The sequence below is a fragment of the Mauremys reevesii genome, linkage group 7, assembly GCF_016161935.1.
Source record: "Mauremys reevesii isolate NIE-2019 linkage group 7, ASM1616193v1, whole genome shotgun sequence".
In the NCBI taxonomy this organism is placed as follows: Eukaryota; Metazoa; Chordata; order Testudines; family Geoemydidae; genus Mauremys; species Mauremys reevesii.
Window position 1 is genome coordinate 89,064,028 of NC_052629.1, and position 25,559 is coordinate 89,089,586.

At 42.6% G+C, this 25,559-nt stretch overlaps 1 protein-coding gene across 4 annotated transcripts in view; it reads left to right on the top strand.

Annotated features, from left to right (window-relative positions):
• Positions 1-25,559, top strand: part of PPARG (peroxisome proliferator activated receptor gamma) — a 107,733-nt gene that overhangs the window by 19,742 nt on the left and 62,432 nt on the right. Inside the window, exon 2 of one of the 4 annotated variants that reach the window (XM_039482476.1) lies at positions 1,527-1,558. The exons of 1 other annotated variant lie outside the window; for it this stretch is intronic. The gene's annotated coding sequence lies outside the window, so the exon portion shown is untranslated. Of the gene's footprint in view, positions 1-1,526; positions 1,559-7,529; positions 7,628-10,946; positions 11,046-25,559 lie in introns of those variants that run through there. 2 more of the 4 variants (XM_039482477.1, XM_039482478.1) reach the window with 2 other exon arrangements.

A 25,559-nucleotide genomic window follows, 5' to 3' on the forward strand; every position in this document is an offset into this window, starting at 1 on the left:
ATTTACATAAAACCACAGTATGCAAAGTAAGGCCATCCTAGCAGACTTCATAAACCTTTGAGAGATATAAAATGAGAGATGGTTACTTCAGTACAATTGGCCTAGATCATTAAAAAATTCATTCCCCATTCACTGGCCACTGTTGGAAGACAGGATACTGGGCTAGATGGACTTTTGGTCTGACCCCGTATGACCATTCTTATGTTCACAAGATCTTGAATTGAATTCATTTGCTGATCAGCAATCAGTGCAGGTCAGTGGAACTGGATGTTACCAGTTCCTTGTTCGCAAAACAAAAGAGGCATTGGGAAGCTGAATTTTCTAACTCCTGAAGTTTTCAGATTAGTTTCACAGTTAGGAATGAATTACAGTAATCCGTTAGCATGGAAATACTGAGAGCATAAATATGATCTGAGTGGCAAAGTCCATGTTATAGAAAAAAAAGTGGTATTGGAGAACATGGAGATGATAATAGCCACTCCAGACTAGCGTCATAAAATGGGTTTTCAGACAGAACAATGAATACCAAAAGTGTCTGACAACCAACAACCTCAGCCCTCTGAATAGTAGGACCCCAGAAGCCTAGAAAGTTCCTCAAAACTTAATGTCAGGCAATTTAGGTACTGCAGTACCAAAAAAAATAATAATAATAAAGTGTGTATGTGAGGGTGGGAGGGGCGTTTAAAGGATTCAAGGAAATACCCTTGTCATATTTTTGGGAAAGGGGGGTTAGTTAACATACCGCATGACTTTCCTCTTGACCTCCAAGAATGCTTTGGATGTCTCTCAAGACCACAATGTTTTCTGTTCTGTACAAATATATGAAAGTCCTCTTTCTGTAAGTTGCCATTGCTGTTTTCCTTATCTGTGAAGGAAGCACAGCAGCTCCCACTGGGGACATTTCATGATAACTTGATCTTAAAATAAGAAATATAAGGGAAAGGTCATATCCTAGTAAGTTGTGCATACCTAAATTCCCATGGAGCTTCAAAATTATGCTGAATGACTAGGGCACTAACAATTTTCCAACAATGTGTTATTGAACAGTTTCCAGTGAGTGACTTTAGCATGCCAGAACAATAATTGAAATGAAGATATGATTGATTGGCAGGACATAGCATCCAAGTCTGCCCTTAGATTTTCTGGGTATCTCCCATTGACGATTCTGGGTTTTTATCTTTAGAGTTTCTGTCTTCCTCTTCCCTCTTCTCCAATGAAGATAACTGCCAGAAGCCCTTTTAGCTTTCTTTAAGTCTTGGTGTAAGGCTGTTGAAGTCAATGGGAGATGTGTCTCTTTATCTGACAGAAGAAAATGAGAAAGGCATTCTAGCATAAGTAATGGAATCAGCAGCAACTTTTCTTACTTTAATTGGGAGGATGAGTCTTGTAAGGATTATTTATCATGTAACCCAACCTGGAAATAGCAGCCTAATCCTTCCAGTCAAATAGTTTCAATTGTATTGTAAGAGGATCCTGCTTATATCAAGGTGCTCTTCTTTTGAGATGCATTTTCTTTTTCTCTACAGGCCACAGTGAGGGCAGGGCTGATCACCTCCTCGTATGTATCAAACTCTCTGCATGTGCTTCTGATTTAAGCATCTACCATGTATATTTCTGCTTTGCTTTATGAGGTGTATTAGTGTACTGGTTCCGCAAGTTTTGGCACTCATGCATAACTAGTTGAAGTTGTTACAGAGAGGGTTGTTTCTTTGTTTTGTTTTTAGGTGTACACCACCAATGTGAATTTTAAGACTTGCAAGATTCCTAGAGACACTTTGTTTGCAATCATGTGTAAAACCTCCCTTTGTGGTGCATTGTTTCTGTGCTATCACAGATCTGAGAATAAGTACCAAACTAACTGTATCTTTCGTAATCACCTTCTTTAGTGACTTCAGTTGATTTAAATGGCAATATTTACTTTTAAATTCTGTCATTTTTTATGATATATTTTCTCTTCCTTTAAGTTTAACTCCAGCACAATGGGTTTAATGTTCCATTCTCCCTCACTCAATTCAGGTTAATTGGAAAAATTCAAGATATGTGAGGTGAACTATGTCTCTTAGGTGTAAGTTATTCCCTGAAAGATATCTGAAGATGTGGAACTCAGTTCTCTGAATGCCATGCACCACAGTTGGTATCAATACATGTGTAGCCTTTTCCCACAGGAACTACTGCACAGGAATGTTTTTGTCAAACTGGTTAACCATTGATTGGCTCACAACAGAGATTCAGTGGAGGAGGCCCATGATATGCCTGGCTGTGCTGGCCATCAGGGTTTAAATATGGTATGTCCTGGTATTGACCAAAAGGTACACAAGTCTCCTAAGCAATAAAAAACACCGGGTGAAATCTCAGCCCCATTGAAGTAAATAGGGATTTTGCCATTGACTTAAGTTGAGCCAGGCTATCGCCGCAAGTGTATTATTGTCTTATCTGAATAAATGAACATATGATATATAGCTATGTAATATAGTACAGTGCTTCTCAAAGCCGGTCCACCACTTGTTCTGGGAAATCCCCTGGTAGTCCAGGCCGGTTTGTTTACCTGCCGCGTCTGCAGGTTCGGCCGATGGCAGCTCCCACTGGCCGCGGTTTGCCGGTCCAGGCCAATGGGGGCTGCAGGAAGGGCGACCAGCACATCCCTCGGCCCGCGCCGCTTCCCGCAGCCCCCATTGGCCTGGACCGGCAAACCGCAGCCAGTGGGAGCCGCGATCGGCCGAACCTCTGGACGTGGCAGGTAAACAAACCGTCCCGGACCGCCAGGGGCTTTCCCTGAACAAGCGGCGGCCTGACTTTGAGAAGCACTGATGTAGTATATGCTTCTGAACTATGGGCCAGACCCTATGCCAGTTTACACCAGCAGAAGACAAACCCATAGTTCAGATGTTCTCCGAATATGGGGAAGAGTATCATCTGTACTGAACAATTTTACATGTTATTGCATGCCCACACTCTGCAAGCTCATCTAGTACAATGGAGGGATGTCTGGATGAAGAGGGCAAGTGGATACATGAGAAGTGTCTTTTTGTGAACCTGGGGAAGGCAGGAGTCTCTGTTTGGTGGATAGGGGTTGTAAAATTAGGATTGGGCCCCTTTCCATGTTCCCATTTTTAGGGGAAATATTCAGAAGTAGTAAGTGAAGTTAAGCATGAGAGATGGACCAAAACCAGGCCCTAAATTTCAAACCTATTCCAGTTTGGATGGTGTGACATTATATGCAGGATACTCAGAACTGTGAGCCTGACTGTGCACTCTGCACTGGGCACCTCCCTGACCCACTGATCATTTCATACAATTTAAAGCAAACACAAGCTGTTTAATTCACAATTAATTTTAAAGAAGAATAAGGAAAAATGGGAATGGTTAAAGTTAAACACATCACCCTGCTCTGTGGCAGGGAACATTACAAACTGTCTCTGGAATGTCAGGGCACTTCAGTCTGTTCATTGTAGGTCCCAGGTCTCCTTCTCAGGCCCTGGCTGTGCTGCAGAGATGCTGCAGGTTGAATACTTGCAATTGTGGTGGCCACACACCTCTGGGCTATAGCTGGTGGGACTCTTCTTCCCAGAGTCAGCCCCCCCGTCGGGTTAAGATCCCCCTCCCAGTCCGGTCTGCAAGGACCCTTGGCTGGGGCGTCTTTCTGCTCTGGGCCCTTTGCCCAAGGTTCCTCCCTGGCTGGCCCCACTTGCTCACCACACCTGCCTCTGTGGCTGCAGCTCTGCTCCCAGCACAGGATCTGCTCTCTTCCTGGGCGGTGTCTCTGGTTCTGTGGCTGCAGCTCTGCTCCCAGCACAGGATCTGCTCTCTCCCTGGGCCGTGTCTCTGGTTCTGTGGCTGCAGCTCTGCTCCCAGCACTGACCTGCTTCCTGGGCTGCTTTTCGGCCCCTCTGGATCTGGCACAGCTCTGCTCCCCAGCTCAGCTTGGGCCCCTGCTTTCTCCTTAGCTTGGCCCCACTCTGTCTTACCCAGGCAATTCCAGCTCACATGGAGGATGGGACCCCCCCGGCCTCCTGACTCCCTGATTAGCCTGCCCGCTCTGTCATTCAGGCTGACTTGGAGCATTGGCCTCTTCCCATTGTTCCTGGGGACTGTCAGTCTCAGGGTCCTGATTTCCCATCGACCCTTCCCCTTTTAGTACTGGGAGCTAGCCAACCAAAACACCTCAACTGAATGTTAGTAAGGGGGCAACAGTCCCCTTACACAACTAAAACAAAACAAATACAATACATTCTACTGACTGAAATTTAATTTCATCAAGTTACAATCTTTGTCTAAACAGATTTCTCACTTACATCAAGTTTCCAGCAGCTCTTGCCTTTCAGGCCACGAAGATTCAGCTTTCATAGGCTCAGATCATGATGTACCCTCAGCGACGGATAATTAAAAGGTCTTTTTGCTTCCCTTATATTGCTCAACGTCCATTGTCTCTGCCTCAAGAGCCAGGAAGGCTTCCTGGTGTGCAGATTCTGTCCCCTGGCATTATTGTTAAACAGGTTTCTCCCTGCTCGTTTAGTTTGATGGCTTTGTTTACTTTATATGCAAATATGCTTCTATTCTCCTGTGCCTATAACTAAATCAGTAAGACAGGTAAACACACATTCCTTTGTCTAGGGCACACTAGATTCATGCACTGCATCCCAAACACATTTTAAGAACATATTTTCAGCGCCCATCTAGAACTCTTTGTATAGAATACATACGTACATCACACAATTATTTTTGGTACCAGCATGTCACTAGTTTATATATGGTACCTTACATGATACCTTTGTGATATATATCGTGATAACAGTACATTGCGGCACAGCCCTGATGAGAGTCATGGTATGGTGTGCCCTCTACCAGCTGGTATTGAGGGGCTCTCAGTGTCACAGATGGTGGGGTAAAGTTTGACCAGTTCTGTCCTTGCTCTTACTGTGCTCCTGGTCTTCTTCCTACATTAGACCCAATCCGTCTGGTGTGGGGTCAGCTAAACTATTGCAAAAAAAGTCTGTTCTTGTGGAATTTCTGTGTGTGAATTGAGATAATACAATTAGAGGAGACATACTGGCTGTACTACCCAAAGGACAGGATGTGCTAGGTTTGGGAGGCAGCCTGCTTCTAAATACCCAATTTTGGATTTGAGATAGTTCAGAAAAGTTTAATTGGGAGTTTTGCATGTGAAAAGAATGCAGTAAATGTCCTATTCCTGACATTTAGCTCTACATTACAGTATATTGCATTTGTTGTCATTCAGAGGTCTGTTATGAATTTATTTTTTGCTATAATCTCAATTTTAAATATATTGTAATCTGATAACAGTTCTTTGAGTAGAATTCAGTGTTATTAGAGTTCAGTCATTTGCATTGTAATTTTGGTTCAAATTAATTTGAAATTTGCAAACTATTGATTTTTGTTTAGGTTGGGAATAACTACAGGAGCAAAGAGGGGGAAAAATCTGTTTTTGAACTATTTCTGAACAGTAAAACTCCACAGTAACACATCCCGAGTGCAGTAATACATCCCACCAACCACATGATATTTAGCTGTTCATAGGCATGCTTGAAGGGTTACAAAAAGTCACAATAAAAACTTTTAGTTCCTCATATGATACTTGCTTACCTAGAAAATAAATCCAGTTGTAAAATGACTGAAGCATAACAACATAATTTATTGCATACTTAGCTATAAGAATTCTGCCAAAATGAACTGAGGAAAATGATTTAAAACTGCAGCATTTTAGCTCCTAAGGATTCCAGACTATATGGACCACATTCCAATTTATAGTTCAGAATTTAAACAATATAAAAGTTACAAACTTACCAAGATTGTGGTAATGCATTTTTATTTAATTGTTCAAAAAAAGAATGTATATTTATATTAATTGTGATTACATCTAGAAAATGTTAATGTGATTTTTTTTCTATATGCAGACTTACCCTCTTTTAGTAAATTTTCTGGAAAAACATTAAAATGTGATTAAGCTTTTTATTGATATAAATATGTATAGCATATTAATCTAAAAGATCTGCTGTTATATATCTTGTTGGATGACTTGGAAAATGAATTTTTAATGCAATTTTAAATATATGAGGCAAGGAGATGAGAAGAGCACATGATACAGGGAAAGGAACTGAAATTTACCCGATCTGTTTCTTTCTCTCCTTTTATTGCTGATAAAATTCAGTGTAACAACCCTGTTTATACCACTATAGTTAGTGTTTTATCACCACTTAATCATTAATTCCTAATTTCATGGAGTTAGAATTTGACTATAACACTTTTCACTGGGTTAAAATGTGGCAAATAAAGTCAAAGCCAGTAAGCAAATACTTGGTTGTTTGTATCTTTAAAGAAAACAGAAGAAACGTAATGTGGACTAATACCTTTTGGATATTTTGTAAGAAATCCAGGTAGGGAAGATGGATGGTTCAAAGACCTGGTAATAGAATATGTAGCTTTTTACTTCAAGGCCACTGATATAAATCCTGACAGGCTGCTAGTGAGAACTTAGTGGTTGTGGTCCTATTCCTATAGGCAGGTATCTACCTCTCATTTGTGGCTTTGGAGAGTCCCCTGATGAAAATGGACAAGGTGACTGAACTGTCCTGCAGAGTTTTTCTATCTAAGGTTAGGGTAGAGGGACATTTCCGAGTCCCTACAATATTTATATACACAATACGAAGAGTCATTGAAATGTATTTTAGGCAGACGTGCCAACTTTCCTGAATTAATTGTGAGAGATGCAATTTTGAAGTAAAATTAAGCCTGACTCAAGATCTCGTGATAGAACAAAATGTCAGATTTTTTTTTCCAGCTGTGGCTGGAAACAAAAATCCTGACATTTGAGAGTTGTAAACCAAGATCATGAGTCAGATTTCATAATTTTACTTAGAAATTGCTGTTAGCCCCAGACAGCTGGGGCCGCTGCTGTCAGCCCACCCTGGGACAATGGGGCCCCTGCGAGGAGAGTCTCCTGTTGTCAGCTAGCTTTGGCCTGCCAGGGCTCCCGCTCTCAGCCAGCCCTTGGTGGTGGGGGCTGATAGCGGGAGCCACAGCCACTTGGGGATGACAGTGGGAGCCCTTCTTCACAGGGCCCCTGAGGAGAGGCTCCTGCTGTTAGTCCTGGGTGGCTGGGGCTCCTGTTGTCAGCCAGATACGTGAATTAAGAGCACTTAAAAGGCTCAGAAACTGGAAGGAAAATAAAGAGAACTCACATTTAATTTTTAAAAAATCCTCATGATTTTTAAGCCAATCTATTGATTTTGGGGGGGTCTGACTTATGATTTTCCAATGGCGAGGGTTAGCAACACAGTTTATGTGTGATTCAACTCATGCAGGTGCTTTAATTATAGCTGAAAACAAAGGAATTTGCAAAATATGTTAAATACATGACATAAATTGTCCAAAGTAAGGACAGTCTAGGCTTGCAACAGTTAGTAAACTGGCCCATTGTTCTTGGATATTAAAATTCCAAATTTTCCATTGTGCTGAAAATTTACATCACTGTGACTCCAGAAGGGCAGAAACTGATTGTCAGAGAATATTAACCAGTTTCCATCATTGTTTAATAGAGCTGATTATTATCCATTATCTTCAGTGGGAGATTTGCCCTGGATAGGGAGTGCATAGGGACTCAGGATCCCCTGTAAGTAATACCTGAAGAACGTTATATGCAATCTTTCAAATTCTGGACTCCATTTTTGTGTCTACAAATTATAGGTGCAACCAAATGAAGCAACTGCACTGAAGGTACAAAAATAGGAGCTGGTTACAGCCAGGCTGACAATATTATTTTAAATTCTTCTGATCTACTTCCTGGCTGAATGGCATTCCTGGGAAATGCTAGAGCAGAGGTCGGCAACCTTTCAGAAGTGATGTGCTGAGTCTTCATTTATTCACTGATTTAAGGTTTCACATGCTAGTAATACATTTTAATGTTTTTAGAAGGTCTCTTTCTATATGTCTATAATATATAACTAAACTATTGTTGTATGTAAAGTAAATAAGGTTTTTAAAATGTTTAAGAAGCTTCATTTAAAATTAAATTAAAATGCAGAGCCCCCCAGACTAGTGGCCAGGACCTGGGCAGTGTGAGTGCCACTGAAAATCAGCTCACGTGCCACCTTCGGCACACGTGACATAGGTTGCCTACCCCTGTGCTAGAGTGATACACTGCTGAGGTGGAAGGACAAGGGGAAAGTCAGCTGTGCCAATTAGGGTGACTGAGTGTCTGGTTTTTGACCGGAACACCTAGTTGAAAAGGGATCCAGGCGGCTCAGGTCAGCACCACTGACCGGGCTGTTGACTGTCCGGTTGGCAGCACTGTGCAGTGGGGCTGGCAGTATTCCTGCTAGCCTCAATGTCACGCAGCTCCCAGCAAGCAGCTGGCATGTCCCCCCTCTGGCTCCTATGTGTAGGGGCAGCCAGCGGGCTCCACACGCTGCCACAGTCCCAGCAAGCATCTGGCATGTTCCCCCTCTGGCTCCTATGTGTAGGGGCAGCCAGGGGGCTCTGCACGCCACCGTCCCAAGTGCCACCCCCGCAGCTCCCACTGGCCAGGAACCGCAGCCAATGGGAGCTGCGGGGGCAGCGCGTGCGGATGGGACAGCGCACAGAGCCGCCTGGCTGCGCCTCCATGTAGGCGGTAGGAGCCGGAGGAGGGACATGCTGGTGCTTCTGGGAGCTGCTTGAGGTAACCGTCACCCAGAGCCTGCACTCCTGACACCCTCCCGGGCCCCAACCCCCTGCCTCAGCCCTGATCCCCCTCCTGCCCAATGAACCCCTTGGTCCCAGCCAGGAGCACTCTCCTGCATCCGAAAACCCTCATCCCCAGCCCCACCCCAGAGCCTGCACCCCCAGCTGGAGCCCTCACCCCCCCCCCAGCACCCCACCCCCTTGCCCCAGCCATGATCCCCTTCCTGCCCTCCGAACCCCTCGGTCCCAACCCGGAGCACCCTTCTATACCCCCAAAGCCCTCATCCCCATCCCAGAGTCTACACCCCCAGCCAAAGCCCTCACCCCCTCCTGCACCCCAGATCCCTGAGCCAGCTCGGTGAAAATGAACGAGTGCGTGAAGGTGGGGAGAGCGAGCAATGGGGGGCGTGGAATGGAGTGAGCAGTGGGCGGGGCATCAGAAAAGGCGCAGGGCAGGGACAGGGCAAGGATTTTGTGCGAGTAGAAAGTTGGCAACCCTAGTGATAAGCACCTCACTCCCTGCCAGCCAATCAAAATATTCCTTTTCTCATAGGCGAAAGCAAGGCACTATACATGCAATCTTGTGCTGATGAAAAAAATAGAAATATTGGCTCCAGAATGAAGGAATTGGGAAATCAAGGCAAGACCCAGGAAGAAATTGTTCAGGGTGGGGAAGAGGGGAGGAGAGGGAGGGGCAGGTGGCTTGCTGCCATAGAAAAAGGAAAAATCCAAGAGAGAACATGATAAACATTCTACACATTAAAATGAAAAGCACTCTGTTCTGTTTTAATTTGCATGGATGTTGAGCAAGCTTGGAACATTGCAAGATGTATTGCTATAGAATACTGTAAATTTGTACATTTGTAACGAGGTAAGGACTTTGCATATTTTGTATTGAAATGTTAACCCTGTGTCTCCTGTCTGAGGTTTTCCATGTTGTATGTGCACTCAGCACACAGAAATATCAGCCCTTAGGAGAGAAGAGAGATAAAATGACACACACACAAGCAGTATTCTTATTAAATCAGTTTAGTAAAGATAACTGAAAGAAAGCCTTCTTCTGAATAGGAAACTTGAACAGATTTGCATCTAGCAAAATTCTATACTGCTCTCAAAGAAGCCTCTAAGAAAAGACTATGAAAAGGTGTCAAGTTCAAGTATCAAAGGGGTAGCCGTGTTAGTCTGGATCTGTAAAAGCAGCAAAGAGTTCTGTGGCACTATATAGACTAACAGACGTATTGGAGAATAAGCTTTCGTGGGTGAATACCCACTTTGGCAGATGCATGAAAAGGTGATTTGCTTGTGGAAACTGCAAGGAGGTTTGGGTGACACCAGGCTTAAAATAACTGCTGGGTGTGTCACAGTGACATTTCTTTGGTTTGTTACAGAATATTAGGGTTGGGGCAGCATATGTAAATTTGTTTATAATGGCATGGTTCTCTCTGAGGGGAAAGGGAAGTTATTTTTTAATACTAGAATGCAGGAGCAGAGTGGATACCAAGGAGGAATGATCTGAGTTTACTAGATGGAGAGTGCTGTATGACTGTGCAGGTCTATTTAGATGCTGACAGGGGTGAGCACAAAGTGACAATACATCAAGTACATAAAAGGTTGTTACAAGAAGGAGGGAGAAAAATTGTTCTTAACCTCTGAGGATAGGACAAGAAGCGAATGGGCTTAAATTGCAGCAAGGGTGGTTTAGGTTGGACATTAGGAAAAACTTCCTAACTCTCAGAGTCGTTAAGCACTGGAATAAATTGCCTAGGGAGGTGGTGGAATCTCCATCACTGGAGATTTTTAAGAACAGGTTGGACAAACACCTGTCAGGAATGGTCTAGATCAGTGCTTCTCAAAGTCAGGCTGCCGCTTGTTCAGGGAAAGTCCCTGGCAGTCCAGGCTGGTTCGTTTACTTGCCGAGTCCGCAGGTTCGGCCAGTCGCGGCTCCCACTGGCCGCGGTCGGCTGAACCTGCGAATGCGGCAGGTAAACAAACCGTCCCGGATCACCAGGGGCTTTCCCTGAAAAAGCGGCGGCCCGACTTTGAAAAGCACTGGTCTAGATAATACTTAGTCCTGCCTTGAGTGCAGGGGACTGGACTAGATGACCTCTCAAGGTCCCTTCCAGTTCTATGATTCTATGATCTCCCTGCAATTTCAGTCCATTCTGTATTGTTGTACAGATAAGGTCTGTTCTGGGGCTTCTGGGTAATCTCTGTTCCATAGTTACTATAATTCTGTTCTGTGTTTCCTGTTCTATAGTTACTATAGTTTCCTGGTCTTGTCTGAAATGCACTGCAGAAAGCCTTTGAAAAAATGAAGTAGAAAATTCCTAACCATAACCATACTATTTCTATACAGGGCAAGGGATACAGTAAGTGAAAAAAGTGAAAAAAAATTTATGAGCAAAAAGTTGTGAATTCAACATAAGAAAATATGTTTACCATAAAAATAAATTTTCAAGATGGTTTTTATATGTTAATTAATTCTAAAATAAAGTAGCAGATCGTTTTTATAGCTAGTACAACTGTGTTAAGTGATTCATGGTATATTTCTTCTCAAACTGTTAATATTCAGTCATAATCAGGTTTTTGAAAAATGCTAAGTTACTATTACTCCGAGATTCTCCTTTATGGTAGTTAATCTTCGCAATTTTCCTAAGAAAAACTTCAGCATATGAAATATAGAGTACAATGCATGTTATCATGCAATTATATTGCAGCCCAAAAGAAGCAGGAATGGGGGAAGATTTTCTTGCTCTGGAACCCAACAAAATATTCAGAAGTGGCACTGTATGAGCTAACTTCATGTTAGTGCACAATTCATAACTGAGTCACTGACTCCCTTTAGGTATTTCTCCTTATATTGCAGAATACAGAAATTTCAGTCTCAATAGCAAGCTCCCATGCATATGTCCTGATCTGGTGTTGTCTGCACAGGCATTCTGAAGTCACTTCAAAGTCAATATGACTTTTTTGGTAAAATGTATGGGAGGACATACATGACTATCCAGATATACATGACTACCCAGACATCTGTTGGAAAAATAACACAGCAAGGCACAGATTAGCCAACAAGTTATTGGAATGTATTGGAGACAAAAAAAATTATTTCAGAAGGTGGAGAAAGCTACTGGGGAGAGGGTGTTCTAGATTTGATTTTGACAAATAGGGAAAAACTGGTTGAGAATTTGAAAGTGGAAGGCAACTTGGGAGAAAGTGATCATGAAATGGTAGAATTCACGATTCTAAGGAATGGTAGGAAGGAGAACAGCACAATAAAGACAATGGATTTCAAGAAGGCAGACTTTAGCAAACTCAGGAGTTGGTAGGTAAAATCCCATGGGAAGCATGGAGAAAAACAATTGAAGACAGTTGGCAGTTTTTCAAAGAGACATTATTAAGGACACAAGAGCAAACTATCCCACTGCGTAGGAGAGATAGGAAGTATGGCAAGAGACCACGCTGGCTTAACCAGGAGATCTTCAATGATCTAAAATTCAAAAAAGAGTCCTATAAAAAGTGGAAACTCGGTCAAGCTACGAAGGATGAATATAAACAAATAACACAAGTATGTAGGGACAAAATTAGAAAAGCCAAGGCACAAAATGAGATCAAACTAGCTTGGGACATAAAAGGAAACAAGAAAACATTCTATAAATACATTAGATGCAAGAGGAAGACCAAGGACAGAGTAGGCCTGTTACTCAGTGGGGTGGGGGAGACAATAACAGAGAATGTGGAAATAGCATAGGTGCTTAATGACTTCTTTGTTTCGGTTTTCACCAAGAAGGTTGGTGCCGATTGGATGTCTAAAATAGTGAATGCCAGTGAAACTGAGGTAGGGTCAGAGTCTAAAATAGGGAAAGAACAAGTCAAAAATTACTTAGACAAGTTAGATGTCTTCAATTCACCAGGGCCTGCTGAAATGCATCCTAGAATACTCAAGGAGCTGACTGAGGAGATATCTGAGCCATTAGCAATTATCTTTGAAAAGTCCTGGAAGACGGGAGATATTCCAGAAGACTGGAAAAGGGCAAATATAGTGCCCATCTATAAAAAGTGAAATAAGGACAGCCCGGGGAATTACAGACCAGTCAGCTTAACTTCTGTACCTGGAAAGATAATGAAGCAAATAATTAAGCAATTTGCAAGATAATAAGGTGATAAATAACAGTCAGCATGGATTTCTTGAGAACAAATTGTGTCAAACCAACCTGATAGCTTTTTTTGACAGGGCAACATGCCTTGTGGATAGGGGGGAACTGGTAAATGTGGTATATCTTGACTTTAGTAAGGCTTTTGATACTGTCTCGCATGACCATCTCATACACAAACTAGGGAAATACAACCTAGATGGAGCTGCTATAAGGTGGGTGCATAACTGGTTGGAAAATCGTTCCCAGAGAGTAGTTATCAGTGGCTTACAGTCATACTGGAAGATCATAACGAGTGGGGTCCCGCAGGGATCGGTTCTGGGTCCGGTTCTTTTCAACATCTTCATCAATGGTTTAGATAATGGCATAGATAGTACACTTATAAAGTTTGCGGATGATACTAAGCTGGGAGGGGTTGCAAGTGCTTTGAAAGATAGGATTAAAATTCAAAATGATCTGGACAAACTGGAGAAATGGTCTGAAGTAAATTGGATGAAATTCAATAAGGACAAATGCAACGTACTCCACTTAGCCCTAGTCTACAATACAGGGTTAGGTCGAATTTAGCCGCATTAGATCGATTTTATACGAATGTGTCTACACAAGCAACCCCGTTCCATCAACCTAAAGGGCTCTTAAAATTGACTTCTGTACTCCTCTCCAGCGAGGGGAGTAGCACTAAAATTGACCTTGCTGGTTGGAATTTGGGGTAGTGCAGATGCAAATTGACGTTATTGGCCTCTGGGATCTATCCCAGAGTGCTCCAACGTGACCGCTCTGGACAGCACTTTCAACTCTAATGCATTAGCCAGGTACACAGGAAAAGCCCCGGGAACTTTTGAATTTCATTTCCTGTTTGGTCAGCGTGGTGAGCTCAGCAGCACAGGTGACCAAGCAGTCCCCCGAGAATCGCAAATGAGCTCCAGCATGGAGCGAATGGGAGACACTGGATCTGATTGCTGTATGGGGAGAAGAATCTGTGCAGGCCGAACTCCTATCAAAAAGAAGAAATATTAATATATGTGCCAAAATCGCACAGGACATGATGGACAGAGACTACAACAGGGACACACAGCAGTGCTGCATGAAAGTCAATTTGTTCAGGCAAGCCTACCAAAAGACAAAGGAGGCAAACGGTCGCTCTGGGTCAGAGCCCCATACATGCTGCTTCTATGATCAACTGCATCGCATTCTAGGGGGCGACCCTACCACTACCCCAGCACTGTCCATGGACTCCTGCAAGGGGGGAGTCTCATGCAATATGGAGGAGGACTTGTGGAGGAGGAGGAGAATGCACAGCAGGCAAGTGGTGAATCCATTCTCCCCGGCAGCCAGGATCTTTTCATCACCCTGGAGCCAATACCCTCCCAAGGCGGGATCCCCGACCCTGAAGGCGGAGAAGTCACTTCTGGTGAGTGCACATTTGTAACTACAGTACAGGGTTTAAAAGCAATTGTGTTTAATGTTTGATTTGCCCTGAAGACTTGGGATGCATTCGCGGCCAGTACAGCTACTGGAAAAGTCTGTTAACGTGTCTGGGGACGGAATGGGAATCCTTCAGAGACATCTCCATGAAGCTCTCCTGGAGGTACTCTGAAAGCCTTTGCAGAAGGTTTCTGGGGAGGGCTGCCTTATTTCATCCTCCACGGTAGGACACTTTGCCACATCAAGCCAATAGCAAGTAGTCTGGAATCATTGCTGCACAAAGCATGGCAGCGAATGGTCCTGGGTTTTGGGCGCATTCAAGCAAAATTCGGTCTATATCTTTCTGTGTTAGCCTCAGGAGAGTGATATCATTCATGGTCACCTGGTTGAAATAGGGGAATTTTTGTAAGGGAACAGTAAAAGTTCATGCTGGGCTGTATGTGCTTGGCTAAAAGGGATCATCCCTGAGAATAGCCACGTGGTGGGGGAAAGGATGAAGGGATCATCCCAAATAGCCACGCAGTGGAGTGAGGGGAGCAGTGTGCTTCACATCCACCCAAAAACTGCAGCCCCTCCTTTTAAATGGCAAACCCAACTGGCATTGCTTGCTATGGGAAAGGAGGGCGCTGCAGTTTGAAAACATTCCCACATGTTATGAAGGCATTAGAAGCCAAACCCGCGTACCCTTTGGCTTACCATGGCTGCCTGGAAACCGAATTCTGTTGCCCAGCCGTGTGTGATGTGTCACCATACCGGCAGGCGCTCACTATAAAAGGCAAAGTGCAACCTTGTACCTAAAGCACATGTACTGTCTGCTGTGAATTGCTTGATTCACTGTGAAAGAGTCTCCCATTTGTTCTCAGAAATGTATCATCTTAAATTTTACTCTCCCTTTTTATCCCCCCACAGGTGCAAATGTTTCTAGGCTCCGCCTATCATCTCCATCCCTGAGGTTATCACAGATTAGAAGGTGAAAAAAATGCACTCGCGATGACATGTTTTCGGAGCTCATGCAGTCCTCTGGCACTGATAGGCACAGCTGAATGCATGGAGGCATTCAGTGGCAGAGTCCAGAAAAGCATTAAGTGAGCGCGATGAGAAGAGGCAGGATGCAATGCTGAGGCTAATGGGGGAGCAAACGGACATGCTCAGGCGTCTGGTGGAGCTGCAGGAAAGCCAACAAGAGCACAGACTGCCACTGCATCCACTGTACAACCACCTGCCCTCCTCCCCAAGTTCCATATTCTCCTCACCCAGACGCCCAAGAATGCACTGGGGGAGGCTCCAGGCACTCAGCCACTCCACTTCAGAGTCTGGCCAAGCAACAGAAGTCTGTCATTCAAACAGTTTTGATTTGTAGTGTGGCTACAATAAACAGTGTGGCCTTGTCCTTCCCACCTCCCCTCCTTCCCTACCCTACCCAGGCTACCTTATCAGTTATCTCCCTTTCTTAAAAAAATTTATAAAGAAAGAATGCATAGTTTCAAAACAATAGTGACTTTATTTCCTTTGCCAGCTGAGATCGAAGGGGGGAGGGTAGTTGGCTTACAGGGAATTAAAATCAACAAAGGGGGCAGGTTTGCATCAAAGAGAAACACACACAACTGTCACATCGTAGCCTGGCCAGTCATGAAACTGGTTTTCAAGGCCTCTCTGAGGCGCAGCGCACCTACCTGTGCTCTTCCAATCGTCCTGGTGTCTGGCTGTTCAAAATTGGCAGCCAGGTGATTTGCCTTAACCTCCCACCCCGCCATAAACGGCTCCCCCCTTACTCTCATGGATATTATGGAGCACACAGCAAGCAGTAATAACAATGGGAATATTGGTTGCGCTTTTAAATGTCCAAAGGCACATTCTACCACCATTCTGCACTTGCTCAGCCTATAGTTGAACTGCTCCTTACTACTGTCCAGGCTGCCTGTGTATGGCTTCATGAGTTATGGAAGCAAGGGATAGGCTGGGTCTCCAAGGATAACTATTGGCATTTCAACATCCCCAACAGTAATTTTCTGGTCTGGGAAGTAAGTCCCTTCTTGCAGCTGCTCAAACAGTCTGGAGTTCCTAAAGATGCAAGCGTCATGCACCTTTCCCAGCAATCCCACGTTGATGTCAGTGAAACGTCCCTTGTGATCCACCAGTGCTTGCAGCACCATTGAAAAGTACCCCTTTCAGTTTATGTACTGGTAGGCAAGGTGGTCCGGTGCCAATATAGGGATATGTGTTCCATCTATTGCCCCACCACAATTAGGGAACCCCATTGCAGCAAAGCCATCCACTATGACCTGCACATTTCCCAGAGTCACTACCCTTAATAGCAGAACATCAGTGATTGCTTTGGCTACTTGAATCACAGCAGTCCCCACAGTAGATTTGCCCACTCCAAATTGATTCCTGACTAACCGGTAGCAGTCAGGCATTGCAAGCTTCCACAGGGCTATCGCCACTCGCTTCTCAACAGTCAGGGCAGCTCTCATCTTGGTATTCCTGTGCTTCGGGGCGGGGGAAAGCTACTCACAGAGTTCCAGGAAAGTGGCCTTACACATGCGAAAGTTTTGCAGCCACTGGGAATCATCCCATACCTGCAACACTATGCGGTCTGCACCAGTCTGTGCTTGTTTGCCGGGCTCAGAATCGGTGTTCCACTGTATCAACCAGCCCCACTGCCGCCATGATGTCCCAATTGCCACATTCCTGCTTTTAGGAATGTCTGTGTCCATGTCCTCCTCACAATTGTCCTCGTGCTGCCGTCTCTTAGCCAGGTTCTGCACATATTGCAGTATAATGCGTGAGGTGTTTACAATGCTCACAACAGCAGCAGTGAACTGAGCGGGCTCCAGGCTTGCCGTGCTATGGCATCTGCACCGGTAACCCAGGAAAAAAGGCGCGAAATGATTGCAGTTGCTTTCTCGGAGGGAGGGAGGGGAGACTGACGACATGTACCCAAAACCACCCGTGACAATGTTTTTGCCCTATCAGGTATTGGGAGCTTAACCCAGATTTCCAATGGGCAGCGGAGACTGTGGGAACTGTGAGATAGCTTCCCACAGTGTACCACTCCGTGAGTCGATGCTAGTCACGGTAGTGAGGATGCACTTCGCCAACTTAATGCGCTTAGTGGGGACATACACAATTGACTGTATAAAATCGATTTCTAAAAATTGACTTCTATAAAAGCCACCTAATTTCATGGTGTAGACATACCCTTAGGAAGGAACAATCAGTTGCATACATACAAAATGGGAAATGACTGCCTAGAAAGGAGTATTGTGGAAAGGGATCTGGCAGTCATAGTGGATCACAAGCTAAGTATGAGTCAACAGTGTAATGCTGTTGCAAAAAAAAGCAAGCATCATTCTGTGATGTATTAGCAGGAGTATTGTAAGCAAGACACAAGAAGTAATTCTTCCACTCTACTCCATGCTGATTAGGCCTCAGTTGGAGTATTGTGTCCAGCTCTGGGTGTCATATTTCAGAAAAGATATGGACAAATTGGAGAAAGTCCAGAGAAAAGCAACAAAAATGATTAACGGTATAAAAAACATGACCTATGAAGGAAGATTGAAAAAATTGGGTTTGTTTAGTCTGGAGAAGAGAAGACTAAGAGGGGACATGATAACAGTTTTCAAGTACATAAAAGGTTGTTACAAGGAGGAGGGAGAAAATTTGTTCTTCTTAACCTCTGAGGATAGGACAAGAGGCAATGGGTTTAAATTGCAGCAAGGGTGGTTTGGGTTGGACATTAGGAAAAACTTCCTAACTGTCAGAGTGGTTAAACACTGGAATAAATTGCCTAGGAAGGTGATGGAATCTCCATCATTGGGGATTTTTAAGAGCAGGTGGGACAAACACCTGTCAGGGATGGTCTATAATACTTAGTCTTGCCTTAAGTGTAGGGGACTGGACTAGATGACCTCTCGAGGTCCCTTCCAGTTCTATGGTGTTTATAAGGTTAGAATGAATTTAATATATTCACACTGAATACATAGGGGTGAAAGAATAATGATACTGGGAACAATAATCATCAAAGCACTTCATTTAGACATTACTTGTTTTTACATGTAGATTTTTTTTCAAAAGTGCAGTAGTATAAAAAGAGATTAGCTTATCACTGAAAAGTGGTTAAACAGGTTATACGTTTCTTAGGTTTGTTCACATGAAAAAGTAACTTAGTTATTGAAAGAAAAATAAAAAGGTAAATTTTGTTTTTAAAGTACATCAGATTATAGCTGCACAAAGACACTTAGCTTTATTAATATGTTACTTTAGAATGATGAATATCTGAATTGCACATTTAGGTACTATAGGAAAAATGCTGTAAACTCTTACAGTTGCTGACATTCCAAAAGGTTCCACATATGTAAGTGAGTACAGAATTTGGCTGTACATGAACATTTAATTTATGAAGCATTAACAGCATAAATGAATACAGAATATAAATTAAAGAAGGATGCATTGATATTGTCCAAAATAGAAGAACTAAAATATATTCACATTTGGGTGTGTGGGATTTGCCCATCTCTTCCCATCATAGAATAGACACTAGTTCTGCCCTAATGTCATCCAGACATAGGTTTTGTGCCTCCACTCTGTCCCTGGCTGCACCACCAACCCCAGTTCTGCCGAAGTTGAGCTCTGTTGGAAGCACTGTGGATAGAGAATCCTGACTATGGCTGCCAGTAGGGCCTGCCTTAAATGGGATGTGATACCCTAGATGAGGTGAGGACTGTGCAAAATTTAATGCATGCAGTGGATTGTCTTTTGCTTTTGGAAGAGGGGAATGATACATGTTTACCCCCTTCATCGCTATTTATGTCCCTCCCATTTCCTAGTTTTATTGTGCTTATCAAAATAGGTAGGCACTTCAGCTCTTCTTATACATATTCAAGTAAATATTTCATTTTTGAGAATTTTAGAAGATGGCTGCTTTGTGATGAAACCAATTCATTTTGATATGTCAAAAGCACTTTTATGAATAACTTAAAACATATTCTGACTGCCAGGAAAGACTTTAAAAGTGGGCTTTAATTCAAGGAATGAGCTTCAACTCATGTTGCAGTTGTTCCTTCTCCTCCTGTGGGAGTATTCAGTATTCGATCATGGCAGAGAACTGCATCTATGATATTAGTGATTTACCCTCTTAAAGTCATATTCCTCGTTAGCTCATTTCTTGGAAACATTATTTAAGATGCGTGTCCTGTGAGTATTAAGAACCTATTATTTGATACAGTATCTGTTTGAGAATAATAAGATCTGTTGATTCTTACAAAAGGCCTTTTGGCTTTTTAAAAGATGGAGAGTTTTGATAATACACTAACTCCTCACTTAAAGTCCTCCTGGTTACGTTTTTTCGTAGTTAGGTTGTTACGTTGTTGATCAATTAGAGAACATGCTCATTTCAAGTTGTGCAATGCTCCCTCTTAACTTTGTTTGTCAACTTCCTGCTTTGTCCACTGCTTGCAGAAGAGCAGCCCGTTGGAGCTAGCTGGTGGGGGCTTAGAACCAGGGTGGACTGGCAGCGCCTTCATCAGCTCCCTGCTCCCCTAAGTTCCCTGTGCAGCAGCTGCCCAGCAGGCTATCAATTGCCAGCAGTTCTGCTGTCCCTCCCCCCACTGCCGTGCTATTCCTGCCCTCTGCCTTGGAGCTGCTCCCTGGAGCCTCCTGCTTGCTGTGCGGGGGTGGGAGAGGGAAGGGAGGGCTAACGTCAGGGTGTCCCCCTCCCCCCTGCTCCTGCCCCCTGCTTATCCCATCTCCATAGAGCGGGGTGGGGAAGGGGGGACACAATAGGGCTCAGGACAGAGGGAGCTTGCTGGCGGTAGCTGCTGTCTCAATTTGCTGATCTCCATAAAAAGGCAATGTACTTAGAGTGGGGTCAGCGTACTTAAAGCAGCAATGCGCATCTCTCTCTATCTGTCACACACACACACACACACACACACACACACACACACACACACACACACACACACACACAGGGTGTGTGTCTCTGTCTGCCATGCTGTCTCCCCTCCCCTGTGTACAGTATTAAATTGTTTGTTTAAAACTTATACTATATATATACTATATATAATATAGTCTTTTGTCTGGTGAAAAAAAAATCCCTGGACCCTACCCCCCACCCCCTTTACATTAAGTATCAGAGAGGTAGCCGTGTTAGTCTGGATCTGTAAAAGCAGCAAAGAGTCCTGTGGCACCTTATAGACTAACAGAAGTTTTGGAGCGTGAGCTTTCGTGGGATCCGACAAAGTGGGTATTCACCCACGAAAGCTCACACTCCAAAACTTCTGTTAGTCTATAAGGTGACCCTTTACATTAATTCTTATGGGGAAATTGGATTCGCTTAATATCATTTCGCTTAAAGTCGCTTTTTTTAGGAACATAACTACAACATTAAGTGAGGAGTTACTGTATATTCAGGACAATCTATGGAAAAAGTAACCAGAGGTGGAAAACTGACTCCATTGAAGTCACTTGCCATTGACTTCAGTGGAGCCAAGTTTTCACCTCAGAAGTTTATTTCCTGCATTAAAGAAAACCTTTATACTGTGAAAGATCACTTATAATGTGGTTATTTACATAACATGCTTTATAATATAAAACATTCTTACATGTTAATATAAAACATTCAGATTTAGGAAAATCAAATTTTAAAAAACTTAGAAAGTTGTATACTGTAAACATTATAACAAACAATTAACATTTAAAAATGAAATACCAAGTTTAAGATCAGGTTTGTGTCCCATATCTTCTTGGATTTCAACCACACAGAGATCATTGCCAGATTGGGGGCTTAGTTGATAATTAATGAGTAAGCATAATTTTTACAGAACAAAGGCCCATGATTTTATTTATTAAAAGACACTGCGATTATGTTCTTATTTAACTTAAAAAAACAAGGTAGTGTATTTTTTTCTTGAAAATAATCTGACTTTTCACATTACTGTTCTCATATCACCATTGCAGTGATGCATTCTTAAATCTTTGGTAGGATTGCAAACAAGCAAGTGGCAACAGAGGGTTTGGCCAGTGTTCATATTATAATAAGCAGAGGTGGCTCCAGGCACCAGCACACCAAGCACATTCTTGGGGCGGCAAGCCGTGGGGGGTGGCCTACTGGTCACCATGAGGGCGTCAGTCAGGCTTCCTTCAGTGGCATGCCTGCGGGAGGTCCACCTGTCCCGCAGTTTCGGCGGCAATTCAGCAGCGTGTACGCCGAAGACGCAGGACCAGCGTACCTCACGCAGGCATGCTGCCGAATCTGCATTACCAGTGGACCTCCCGCAGGCATGCTGCCGAAAGCCGCCTGACTGCTGTGCTTGGGGCGGCAAAATAAATAGAGCTGCCCTTGATAATAAGCTATGTGTTAGCCCCTGAACAAACTTACTGGATATGTCTCATACGATTTTTTTCATAGACAATAACAGTTCTGTATCTCAGGTGAATGTAGTGTAGGTAACTGGCTAAATAGATTAACTTCAGAGTTGTGAATCTGTTTTATCAAAGCCTTTTTCAAAAATGTAGATTGTGGTTTCAGTTCAATGCTTTTATCTTATTGGGTACTAGAAGAGGGCAGACATTTTTCATAGAAAGGAGTGAATTTGTGGGGAACTTAATTTCTTATATATATTCCAAAATACCTGTAGTTTAGCAATAAGGCCCTGATACAGGAATGCATCCCTATCCAGGAAGGTCACTTAACCATGTGCTTAATTTTAAGCATGTGTTTAAATTTCATTGAAGTAAGTGTGATTTAAGCATATACACAGTTACCTCAATATAACGCCACCCGATATAACATGAAATGTGGATATAACGCGGTAAAGCAGTGCTCCAGGGGGGCGGGGCTACGCACTCCTGTGGATCAAAGCAAGTTCAATATAACACGGTTTCACCGTAAACTTTATTAATCCAAGTAATGTTCTCATTTGGTAATCATGTACTTTCTATAGAGAAATGCAAAACAAAAATGTGTTAAATCATAGTACAAAGATGTGTCAAAGGGACATTGGTCAAATTCTGCCCAAAATGTAGGCGTTGTTAAAGATAACTTTTACAAAACTTAAGATCAACAGGGGAAAAAAAATCAGCGGAATCACTCTAGAGAAAAAATGTTCCTTTTCAGTATTTCTAGGCCATACCAAATTCACAGTCCATTTTGGTCAATTTTACAGTCATAGGATTTTAAATATCATATATTCATGATTTAAGCTATTTAAATCTGAAATTTCACAGTGTTGTAAATGTAGGGGTCCTGAACCAAAAAGGAGTTGTGGGGGGATTGCAAGGTTATTGTAGAGTGGGGGTTGCAGTACTGCTATCCTTACTTATGTGCTGCTGCTGGCGGTGGCGCTGCCTTCAGAACTGGGCAGCTGGAGAATGGTGGCTGCTTGCCGAGAGCCCAGCTCTGAAGGCAGAGCCACCGCCAATAGCTGCGCAGAAGTAAGGATGGCATAGTATGGTATTGCCATCCTTAATTCTGCACTGCTGCCTGCAGAGCTGGGCCCTCAGTCAGCAGCTGCCACTCTTTGGATGCCCAGCCCTGAACGCAGCAGCACAGAAGTAAAAGTGGCATGGTATGGTATTGCCACCCTTACTTCTGTACTGCTGCTGGCAGGGTACTGCCTTCAGAGCTGGGCACCTGGCCTACAGTCGCCGCTCTCTGGCCACCCAGCTCTGAAGGCAGTGCAGAAGTAAGGGTGGCAATACTGCAACCCTCCTAAAATAACCTTGCAACCCCCCACAAACGCCATTTGGGTCAGGACTCCCAGTTTGAGAAACACTGGTCTCCTCCATGAAATCTGCATAGTATAAGGTTAAAGCACACAAAAGACCAGATTTCACGGGGGGGAGACCAGATTTCATGGTCCATGATGTGTTTTTCGTGGCCGTGAATTTGGTAGGGCCCTAAGTATTTTCAATACATTTCAGCTCTTTTAGAGGTCAGAAACTGATGGTGAAATCATCAATTAAAAACTGACCACAATAAAAGTGAAATGGACCATCTCTTTTCTTGTTCAAGCCAATAGAAAACCAAAAAAGTCAACATGCAGTATAATTAGTGATGAGTAAATTAGTTTTTTTATACCTCACTTGTAATAATCTAAAGTGTCGGGCCCAGTCCTGCTCCTGCTGATGTAAATTTTGCAATGACTGCAATGGAACCAACATATGGTCTGTGTTTTGTAACATGGTAAGGAAATTTGATTTTTAAAATCACTTGATTTTTAAAATTATATTGTCCTTTTTGTAAGACAACAGAATGGGCTTCTTGGTTTGAGCGTTGGCCTGCTAAACCCAGGGTTGTGAGTTCAATCCTTGAGGAAGCCACTTAGGGATCTGGGGCAAAAATTGGTCCTGCTAGTGAAGGCACAGGGGGCTGGACTCGATGACCTTTCGAGGTCCCTTCCAGTTCTAGGAGATTGGTATATCTCCAATTATTATTCTGATTTATTCCAGTTCTTAGGGCTATAGGGAAGGATATTTTTTAGAATATTCCCTTTTGTCACCTAATTTAATATAATAGAAATTCAAAAACAAAGGATTTGAAAGTTGTTCCTGTTCTTAAATATTAGGTCATTCAATAGCTAAGAAACTGAAGAAAGAAACAACCATTTATTGTAGATTTAAGACTTCACATATATGAAGTTTTCACATTATATGGATATCCTGTAGTTAGCAAAACTTTTACTAGACCTCTGTGAAATATAAATACTGCCAGTTACAAAATTTGTATTGAGTCTTTGGGCCAAGTGCAATTCTGAAAATTAAAATAATTGTATGTATCTAGATCATAAAGATTTGCAATGTAATACGCAGTACAGAATGTTCGTATATTTTAAAATCAGCAACTCATTGCAATTTTATTAGACCACTTGTGTGACAAGAGGAGGCCTACTCAAAAATTAGTAGCTTGGCACAGTTAGCTATTGCTCCTCGCCAAAGAGAGGGCAAAAGTCTCCAATAAGAAGCCAGCTTTTCAGATTACAAAACTGTCCGTGACTCATTGCCAGCCTATCAGTATCTTTCTGTAAATAATAATGATTCATGGAGAGTAATGCCTAAATTGTATATGATGAGATATAATTTCAGTATTGCTGAATGCAACATAGATGATTTTATAGAGAAGGACTGATTTTTTTAGTGTTTTAATTTTTGCTGGATAAACTGGATTAAATCAATCAAAAGCTAAAGAATTCAGTTTTGTGCTCTGATCACACTGTGTTAGGAATGGTAGAAATACCTACACACATTCTTTGCCCCTCATGGTTCTCTTCTTTAGATACAGAAGTTCCATATTGTTTATGATCAGACAGTAGTGGAATGCATCTTATTGTATTGATTCTGCTTTTTAATTTTCTTTACAGCATAGTGAATTAACAATGACTTTCATTTTTAGAGTGTGTTTTTTTTTTAGGACTTTAGAGTGAAGAGCACTGGAAGAAAATCTTAATAGAATTAGTTTTGGTTTCAGTTCATAACAGTCTTCACACAGAATTAAATTACAGCTGCCCAAACAGAAGACAGTTTGTAACAGTGTTCAGTCTTTCTGGTTGGAGGGCTCCTCCCCACAGACCTAACATCTGGATCATTGGTGAGATAGCGTGGTAATACATTATTTTTACCTCTCGGTGTCCTGCCAAATTTATGAATAATAGTAGAACAGTGTCATTTCTATTGCGGTCAGCCTTCTACTATTAGGAGCAGGATACCACATCATTTTCAGCCTTGCAGTAATGCCCTCTAAAACTTTTGTTAAAGTGCTGTTCTTCCACTTACAATAAAACTAATTTTAAAACTATATAATAATCCTTCCAAGTACATCAAGCTGTTTCTAGTATATGAATCAATATTTCTTCTACAACCATCTTGCATTTTCCAGTCTTCTCTGCTTCTATCATCTCTGTTTTATGCATATCCTTGTAAGTAATTATCCTTTCATAGCCTATATAATGAAATAGACTTGAGGTCTCAGCAGTATCTACTCAGTTTCAGAATACAACAAAATTGATTAAATGAAATATCTGAAATAGTTTTGTAGAAGTTCTAGCATATCTACATAACCCCGGAGGCATATTTGGGCCTCTCATTTACACCAAAGCTGATTTATACTGACAGAGGAGTGTAAAAAATGGCTTTAGTGTAAATGAGAATCCCACCCATTTCTCATTCCTTGTAGGCTTTACAAACAGAGCATAGACAATAAATTTTAATCACGTATATTTTTTCCCAGAACAGGCTTTTTCTGTCAATTCAGTCCTCTATTGCACTACACACTGCACACTAAAGATTACAGTAGGTTCAATGGATAGT